A 10,094-nucleotide genomic window follows, 5' to 3' on the forward strand; every position below is an offset into this window, starting at 1 on the left:
TCGGACAACCAGACAACAAAGGTAGAAAAGATCATTTTATTTTCATTATAGTGTTTGGAATATGTCCACTTTGAGAATCAGGTGCTCAACATTAAAAGTTTATATTTATTTACTTATTTATGGCATTTTATCCCACATTAAACATGAATTAGGGTGTTTTGTGGCTCTACATGAGAACTGTGATGATATGATCCCTTGTTTCATATTGTTGACGGTCTGAATTTTCCGTAAGGGTGGTATATTGGTGTATTAGGTTCTGCCCAGTGTAATATTTATGGTACAGTAAGGTTCTGAGTGTGTTTTTGCACAAAGTTGTGCATAATGTTTTGCAGTTGAGCGATTGTGCTTAGAATATGCTTTGAGCAACCACTTTATTCTTTGACATATGATACATATTGTGACAAGGCTACGGCCCAGAGGTACAAAATGAAACAACAAAATCCTGAACTACGTCTCCCAGAATGCATTGCCCGTCCCAGCAAGGGGAGCCCCAGGGATAGACAAGATGGATCTATACCAACTCTGACCACAAGAGGGAGGGAGAAGGAAGAAGCCCAGTTCCCCTGGCTCTGTAATCAATACATCATGCCTCCCACCTGTAAGAGGGAAGGGTGGGGTGAGAAGCAGGAGGAGGAGGGGATGGATTGGGTGGAGGAGGGAGTTAAAGAGGCTGAGCAGGAAGCAGAAAGCAGGATGGAATGGGAGCTGGAGAGCCCTGAGAAAGGTAGCACCTAAAGGGGGAAAGCTATGTGTTTAAAAGTTTTGATTTAAAACCTGTTGTAAGGAAGAAGCCTGTTTTGATTTGAACTGTTTGCTGTGGGGGAAGGGCAGAGGGCTGGAAGAGTTATAAGCCTGGTTCCCCAGCTGCTCCTGTTTGTTGGGTATAAGAACGGTGGAAGCTGGAAACCCTGGTTGGACAGGAGGGAACAATCCTGCTGAAAGGCCAGCACTGCTTGTGATAAGTACTTTGAAAAGGAAGTATTTTCAAAGGGGACTATTGCAGCCCTCAAGAAAGGGCAGAGACTTTGGATTGCTGGGTGAGGGACAGCACAACCCTGCCTGGGGCAGTCCTAACCCAGGGCTGGACTGAAGCTTTTGTTTGTAACTTGGAAACAAAATAAAAAGAAAAAGAATATTTGAAGGTATCTGCTGGTGGAAATTTGTGGGGCTCGGATTAAGGAGGAGACTTCCTTCCTCCCCCTACTGGTGCAGCGGTCTCGTTTACAATATCTAATATCTAAATTTAATAAAAGGTATTAATTGTGACTTATTTTTATTTATTTATTTTTTTCTGTGTGTTATCAGACAATTATGGATTTAAGCTCCACCCCTGGCCCCACCCCTAACCCCACCCCCTTTAGCCTCCCCAAACAGTTTGGCCACCGACCGCCTATGGTATTAGACATGCTTTTGTGGTACTGAGGCTAACTCGCAACAATGACGTTGTTCCCTTTCTCTCTATAATCTCATTGCTTTTATAGCTGTAATAGATTTTTGCTGATGTGTTATGTATAGTCCTTTAGAAGAAGGGGTGTTCCATTGTTTTTCCTGACTTAAAACTAAATTATTCATGTTTCTCTGGATGACAAAAGCATGAAGGGACCAACCATATCTAGCCACCTTACTGGGCAGTCTAGATGGACCATACAGGTTTTATCATTTAATATGTTACTTCGTAAAATTACAGTAAAATGGGGAACCGGAGTTTTTTTTTTTAATGATATATTGATAACAGAAGAAAATGCAAAAGTAGCATTGTGAGACTCATGGGAGATAGGGGAGAACATGTGGAAGATGATGAAGACAAAACAGAATTGCTTAACAAATATTTCTGTTCTGTGTTTACAAATGAAGGGTGTCTATTATCATTACAGCCATGAGCTTTGGTTCAAAGCCTGACTTTGGTTCAGGATCTAAAAATGACAGAGAAGCTTACAGGCCTGTACCTCTAATTTGAACTCTACAGTAACAGTGGAACTCATGAGCTGTTGTGACACCCTCATGCAGCAAAATGAGGAAGGGGCTGGGGTGCAAAAACCTCAACAACACTCACTTCTATGCAAACTACTTTAAAAATGAATACTTCTGACATAAAGACTCTTTCTGAGGCTGCCCTGCTTCAGGCGCAAAAGACTGCACAGCAAACCTTAGATTTGGAGACTGTGAATACTAAAATTCAAGAAATGGGATCTGTAGAAACGGCTTTGGGTAAGGATAACAATTTCCTACATAAAAGATTGGAGTACCTGGAAAATCAGGCTAGAAAACTTAACCACAGGTTTCTTAACTTTCCCAAATCGCCTTTAATTTCCCCTTTGGATATGGTTAAAAAATATAGGATTGATATTCTTGGAATGGATAAGGACTCACTGCCTCCCCTTACTCGGGCTTATTACATCAGGAGTGGTGGAGTGGTGGAAGAAAATCCCCCGATAGCAGGGGAAGGAATGGATCTTACTTCTTTCCTTGAAAGTTCATTGGAGATAATTACTCAGAGGTTGACTCTGCTTGTTACTTTTGTGCTGGAGCCTGATAGGAATGCCGTATTAAGGCTTTCCTTGAGACACTTAGAAAATCTGTTTTTGGTCTCAAAAATTCGTATTTTTCCTGATCTCTCAAGGCCTACACAGATGAGACGGAGGCCTTTCTGGAACTCCGCCCTAGGGTGGTGGCACTGAGAGCAACTTTCATATTACGTTTTCCTTGTTATTGTAATGTAATGCTTGAGGGTAAACAGTTTCAATTTGTAGACCCAAAACAGTTAAAAGAATTTCTAGATGCTAGAGTGGAATTGAATGTTGTGTGCCCTCCCTAAATGTAGGCTGGGGTCTGATTCAGAGGATGCAACCATTAGTTCGTAATTATTGCTATATGTTTTATTTTTTAAAATTCTAATTCTTGGATTCCAAATTTCCTAAACTTGTGGACAGAAAGGCTGTTAATGATATTTCCTTTTATTTCCTTTTTGCATTTTGTATAAATGCCGATTTCATACTCACGTATTGTGATGATATATTGAAATAAATGAATAAATTAAAAAAAAACCTCAACAACAGGATGGTGCGGCCTACCAACAGGGCAGAGTCAGTTACACCCAAGAAAATATGGTCAGAATGCAGAACTGAGTGGTCTCACAGGGAGATGACCAAGCTCTCTAAATAATGCTAAAAACAGCCAAGCACTTACAGTAGAATTCTAAGAAATATTAACTGTTATGTTACCATATATAGCCACTAAGGTATTGACCACAATATTACCATAGATCCAATAAGGTGTAATTACTGTTTTATTACCTGTATCCTGAATGGACATATAAAAATGAGTGTACTTCCTACTTCAATGGAGAATCTGGTCAGCCAATACTTTTGTATGGGCAGCTGGTCTCCCAAAAGCAATTGTCAATTGTGCTTATACTTGGTGAGTAAAGAAAATAAAGTATCTAATTGCTTTTCTAACTGATGCAGCCTTGGGTGATTTATTTATTCTTAGGTATTGGTGGGTGGACCACCATATTGGGAGGGATAAATACACCTGGAAATTACAAAGGCCTGGAGTAGGGCCTCAGAAAATAAAACACAAATAGGAATGGGAGTGAGGAAGACCTTCAACAAATTGGCAGGAGACTGTGTTTATGAGGAGATAGCTAAACTAAAGGTAGACAAAGTGATAGTTCTTTAACCCAAGGATATTAAAGAAACCTAGGGGCCCTTTTACTAAGTTGCAGTAAAAATGCTCTGCCCTAGTGGTGGTGGTGGCTGTTTTTGCCACATGCCAGGACCCCTTTTACCACAGCGGGTGAAGAGGCCAAAAAATGAAAAAAAAAGCCATGCGGTAAGTTTACACTTGCTGCGTGGCCATTTGGGGAGGGGGGAAGCACTTACTGCCACCCATCGTGATAGCAGCAAGGGCTCCTACACTAACCTGGTGGAAACCAGGCAGCATGCGGAACTGTCTAATTACTGCTGGGTAACCCCTGCTCTAGAATATCAGACCTGATTTTCTGTAGCACCAGAAATGATGACACTGGGGGCGGAACTACCACTGGTGCCCAAGTTAGGTATGCGGTAGTTCTTGTTTTGGCGCACTGCAAGCCAGTTGCCACATGCCAACCTTTTAGTAAAATGAGCCATCATTGAGTAATAGCGGTAGTAGCATTTAGGCGTTCAGCATTGTATTGTTTGACATTGAAAGAACTTTGCACTACTATAACGTTTTGTACGTACATAGTGGTTTTGAAATATCGAAGAAATGTTTCTTTAACAAAATGCTATAATGTATCAACAGGATATGAGTGTGAATGGAGACATAGTGCATTATCTTGCCGCAGGAGGCAACACTGTATGTACCTGGATATGGGATTGGAACGCCTAATGTGCAATCATGGTTCCACCTACGACTCTGCCACATATTCCCTTGGGGATGTAATGGTAGGAATGGGTATGAACTGAACACATTAATATCACTATTATTTAGGATTATATTTATATGTTGATATTAGATTTAATACTGAGGATTAATTGAATTTTAACTGCTAGATCCTTGACCATTCTTCTAACATTTGGAGATCCCTTCTCATGGTTTCTGCTCCCTCCAGGTTATGCACTCTATTGGCTATCTTCATGTCTTCCCTAAAAAGGCAAACTTTTCCTTCTAATACTTCAGCAATGTCTCTCAAAATTATATTAAACAGAATTGGCCCCAGCACCAATCCCTGAGGCACTCCACTACTCACCTTCCTTTCCTCTGAGCAGATTCCATTTACCTTTACCCTCGGTCACCTGTTGGTCAACCAGTTTCCTACCCAGTTCACCAATTTGGGTCTTACGTTCAACCCTCTCAGCTTATTCATGTGTATTCTGTGAGGGACTGTATCAAGGGCTTTGATGAAATCTAAGTAGATAACATCTAGCACATGTCTTTCATCCAGTTCTTTAGTCACCCAGTCAAAGAAGTCAATAATATTTGTTTGGCATGATTTTCCTTTGGTAAAGCCATGTTCCCTCGGATCCTATAACCCATTGGCTTCTAGAAAGTTGACTATCCTTTCCTTCAGCAGTGACGCCATTATTTTTCCTACCACTACCATGAGGCTTACCTGCCTGTAGTTTCCCACTTCTTCCCTGTCTCTCTTTTTGTGAAGAGGGACCACATCTGCTTGTCTCCAATCCCGCAGAACTTCTCCCATCTCTAAAGATCTACTAAGGATCTAAAGTATCCTTAAGAGGTCCCACCAGAACTCCAGAGCTCCCTCATTATCCTGGGATGTATTCCATCCAGCCCTATAGCTTTGTCCACTTTCAGATTCTCAAGCTGTTTATAAATGCTTTCTTCTGTGAGCGGCACAATATCCACTCCATTCCCAGATATTCCCTCAGCAGATGACTGTGATTCTTCTCCAGAATTTTCTTCCATGAACACCGAAGGGAAGTATTTGTTTAGCACTTGTGGATATGTTGAAAAAGTATTGTAATGAAGCATTTAACATACCATTAGAGATACTCCCTCATGACCAGGATCTGAGATGCCAAGCCACCCAGCCACAGGCTCGAGACCCTGGGACAGCCCTGGATCTCTGACCACCCCATCCCAATACATTATGGGACCCACAGCACTAATTTCAATGGGCAGGATCAGGCACTACAAACCCCACAATGCCTCGGGATGTAAATTCAAAACCAAGATATCCTAGAATCCCCAGTCCATAACTGAGCCACCTGTATCTCTGCAGGATACTTTATTTGACAAGGGAAGACATAAGATGATGAAAGAGAGGCCTGTCAAAAGAACCACGATCTGAATGTTTTACCTACTTATTAGGTGTTTATAAATCATAAATGTAGTTGTTAGTTGTTTATTTTCCAGCTAATTGTGTTCTTTGAGCTTGCAGGAAATCCGGGTAGGTTGTGGTTTTCGTAGCACAGGTATTCATTTTCACTTTTTCATTTATTTCAATTTATAATGCGCCTTTATCCAAGGCAGAGTACAAAGCAACTTGCATAATAAAAAAAAACCCCACATACATAACAAGATCAATCCACAAACAACTTTAAAAAAAAGAAAGAAGAATCAAAAAGTCCTGCGGGCTATGCACTAATTGTCCCAAGTCTGCTTGTAACAGGAAGTGCCGTCTCGATAAAAAGTGTCAAATTATTCTGCCTCTTAAGGCTCACCCGGAGCTTGTTCTATTCGGTCAGACCGGCAATGAAATACATTCTCTTCCATATATATTCCAGTCAAGTTTGCCGAAAAGAAGGCACCTCTAACAGACATAAATCCTCAGAGCAAAGAGCTTGCCAAGGTGTGTACCAACGAATATGATCAGACAAATATTGGGATGAATCTTGGCACGAACTTTGATGCACCAATGGTTTAAATTTGATTCATTCAACTAACGGTAACCAATAAAACGTCTTAAGAAAAGGAGTAACATGATCATATTTAGACAAGCCATATAAAAGTCAAGCTCTTGAATTTTCTACCACTTGTAAGGAATAGATATTATAGCTAGCAATCCTACGTACTCTACATTACAATAATCAAGAGTAGACAATATCAAGCGTTGCAACATATCCAAAGTCTGTTTGTAAAATCAACAGACATAACTTACTAAATGATCGCAGTTTAAAAAATGAATTTTTTTTACAACAGATTGCATCTGCTGCTTAAAAGACATTTCGGAATCCAAAATCCCCCCCCCCCCCAAATTTGTCACCCTATGAGAAGCTGTAACAAAATTTCCATAGCAAATTGAGCAGTGGGTTCTGATGTAACCAACAACAGATCAGCTTTTGATGCTTTCATCTCATAAGATAATGTGCAATGACAAGAAAAACTGGATATCATCTGCATAAATATGGTAAGATAACCCACAAGATTTCAGCACCTAACAAGTAACAAATACAAATTAAATAAAATCCCAGACAGAATCAACAGAGCTGGAGTTTTAGAATGCCCAAATGGTTAAAATAAGTTGGTTCCCACTTCACTGGATACAGAGCAGAGGGGTCTGGGAGACACTCCTGTTTGCTGTACAGCTCTTAGATTTCTTCTGTATCTTTAATGTGTTGCTGGGCTAGTAAGCACTGCTACCTAAATGGCTATGCAGTAATTATTTCATCTGAGCCTAAGGCTGAAGTGCTCTTCCTAGCTCCACAGACCTTAATTTTAAAACTGGGTTCTCCCTTTTATATTTTCAAAATTTCCCTCCTAAAGTGCACTCTTCCTAATTTGGAGTTCTCACCAGTAGAATTTAGGACATTCTCATTCCTTTAGGATCAGCCAAATAAACACTCTTTGGTTACCAGTCATCACACTTCAGTAACATAATACTGTTGGAGGAGCCTGAAGGATTGTTTTATGCACAGCGCCTGTGCAAAAATCCACAGGTTCCAACATAAAGAAGCAACAAGAAAAAGATAAGCAAATAAATAAATAATGCAATAAAAAGAATAGAAGAAAAAGAAGTAGCAAAATAAGATATATTACCTCCGATATTCAGCAGTATTTAACTGGCCAGGAATGACTTATGTCTGGTTAAATAGCGTTTAGCTGACTAACCACTAATAGTCAGTGGGAGATAGTTATTTATTTATTTATTACATTTGTACCCCGCGCTTTCCCACATACAGCAGGTTCAATGCGGCTTACATAGTAAATGGAATTACAAAATCTTGAAGGAGAATATTACAAGTTGTAGTAAACATAGTAATAGTGGGGTTTTAAGGATATGTAAATTGAACATGGAGAGGTAAACAAAGATAGATAGGATAATCAAAAGGTAAAGAGATTGGGAGGGGTAAGGAGTAGGAAGGATGTAGAGGAAAAAATTGAGGGATGAGCATAATGAGATTGGGAGACATGGTCTAAGGTATAATAATCATAAGGACAGGAATCATGTGGGTGGGCTTAAAAAGTTAAGTTGGGTCATTAGGGTAAGCTTTCTTGAAGAGATGGGTCTTCAACATTTTTCTGAAGGGTAGATGGTCGTTGATTGTTTGGATGGATCTTGGCAGAGCGTTCCAAAGCTGGCTGCCCAAAAAGGAGAAACTGGATGCATAGGAGGTCTTGTATTTAATACCTTTGCATTTTGGAAGGTGTAAATTGAGGTAAGTATGAGAAGACGATGATCTGTTTCTGGTTGGGAGGTCGATAAGGTTATTCATGTAGTTAGGGGATTCACCATATATGTTCTTATGAATCAGAGTGTGGAATTTTAAATTTATTCTTTCTCTGCTGGGGTGCCAATGAAGCTTCTCTCAAAGAGGTGTTGCACTATCGAATCTTGACTTGCCAAAGATAAGTCTGGCTGCTGTGTTTTGGGTAGTTTGAAGTTTCTTCAGAATTAGGGTCTTACATCCTAAGAAAACACTGTTGCAGTAGTCTGCGTGTGTGAGTACTGTGGATTGCACTAGGTTCCGAAAGGTGTCCATGGGAAGATATGATTTCACTCGTTTCAAAATCCACATTATGGTGAACATTTTTTTTGTAATGGATTTAGCATGGTTTTCGAATGATAAATTGTCACAGATTCAGGGATAATGTGAGCCCTTGGACCCCTGCTGAGGAGCGGCAGTGGCAGGCAAAACCCCCCCAACCAACATTGGGCTAGCACACAGGCAAGGCAAGGACTGCAGACGCAGACAAGCAAGCCGGAACACACGGACTGGAACACACTGGACTGGACTAGGCTTCACCTACACTTGGCTGCCGTTTCCCCAGGCAGCCGGCAGGGCTTACAGGACTGGGCTTACAGACAGACAGACAACAGGATTCAAAACCAGCTTGACTAAAACAGGGTGAAGGATTCGCAGACAGACAGAAACAGGGCCAAGGAATACCTACAAGCTTGGCAGAAGCCAGACTCAAGATAGACCAACAAGCTGGACAGAAACAGGATATAAGATACACAGGCAGGGCTGGAACTAAAGCTACAGGTAGAGGGCAAGAGCAGAGGAGGACTAAAGCAGAAATCAAACACAGGACAAGAACCACAGCAAAAGGTAATGGGCAAAATGGAGGCAGAACTCAAGGAAGACAAACAACAGAACCAGGCAGGAAGCTAGAAGATAGCCACAAGGTTACACAAAACAGAACTTTAGACAAGAACAAACAGAAGTGCCACAGGCACACCAACCAGAAACAAGGCAAGGCTAGGTAGAAATGCAAACTGCAAACAAAACTGACCTGCAGACCTTTGACGATGCAAAGGCACTGAATAGAAGAACACCAGTTCCTTATCAAGGCCCTGACTGATGATGTCACAACTCCAGGACACAGGCAGAAAGCATACTGAAGCACAGAGAATTTTAACACAGGTGCAGTATAGTGGAGTAATTAGAGCCATGCTGGAAGCAGCCAGCACACAGAGACAGAGCTAACTCAGGAAGAACAGACAGAAGCCAGCTCAGAAGCTGACCGCCAGAAATAAGGTGAGTTTGAGAGGGGTCACGATCACAATTGTGACATAAATGGTTATCAATCGTTACCCCAAGTATTTTTAGGTTGTCAGATACGGAGAGTTTAACATCTGGGGTGCTGAGAGTAGTCGGGAGAAATGGAGAGTATTGCGATGAAAGGACTAGACACTGTGTTTTCTGTTTAATTTAATCTTGAAAGCGTTAACCCAAGAGGTTAGGGTGATCATGCCAGTATTTATTTTATCAGAGATTTCAGATAGATTGGATTTAAAAGGGATAAATATGGTGCTGAATATTCGCGGTTAGTGGCTAACCACAAATATTCAGCACTGGTCAGCTAAGTTTAGCAGGCAAATCAGACCGCATAAATAGCAGTCCTATCTTTGCCCACTATTAACTTAAATAGCCAACTCTGAATAGTCACACAGAGGGGAATAATCGAACGGCGCTGGTGAAATTGATAGCCGGCCATCTTCGGGACCGGCGTCGTAAGCGGGCGGAGCCAAGCTTATTTTCAAAATCGCTCACCAGGTTTAGAATAGGATCGCCGGGTTTAGATGAGATGGCTGGCTCCGATTTTCAGTCATAATGGAAACTGGACCTGGCCATCTCAAACCTGGCGAAATGCAAGGCATTTGGCCATGGGAGGAGCCAACATTTGAAGTGCACTGGCCCCCC

The sequence above is a fragment of the Microcaecilia unicolor genome, chromosome 2 (genome assembly GCF_901765095.1).
Source record: "Microcaecilia unicolor chromosome 2, aMicUni1.1, whole genome shotgun sequence".
In the NCBI taxonomy this organism is placed as follows: Eukaryota; Metazoa; Chordata; class Amphibia; order Gymnophiona; family Siphonopidae; genus Microcaecilia; species Microcaecilia unicolor.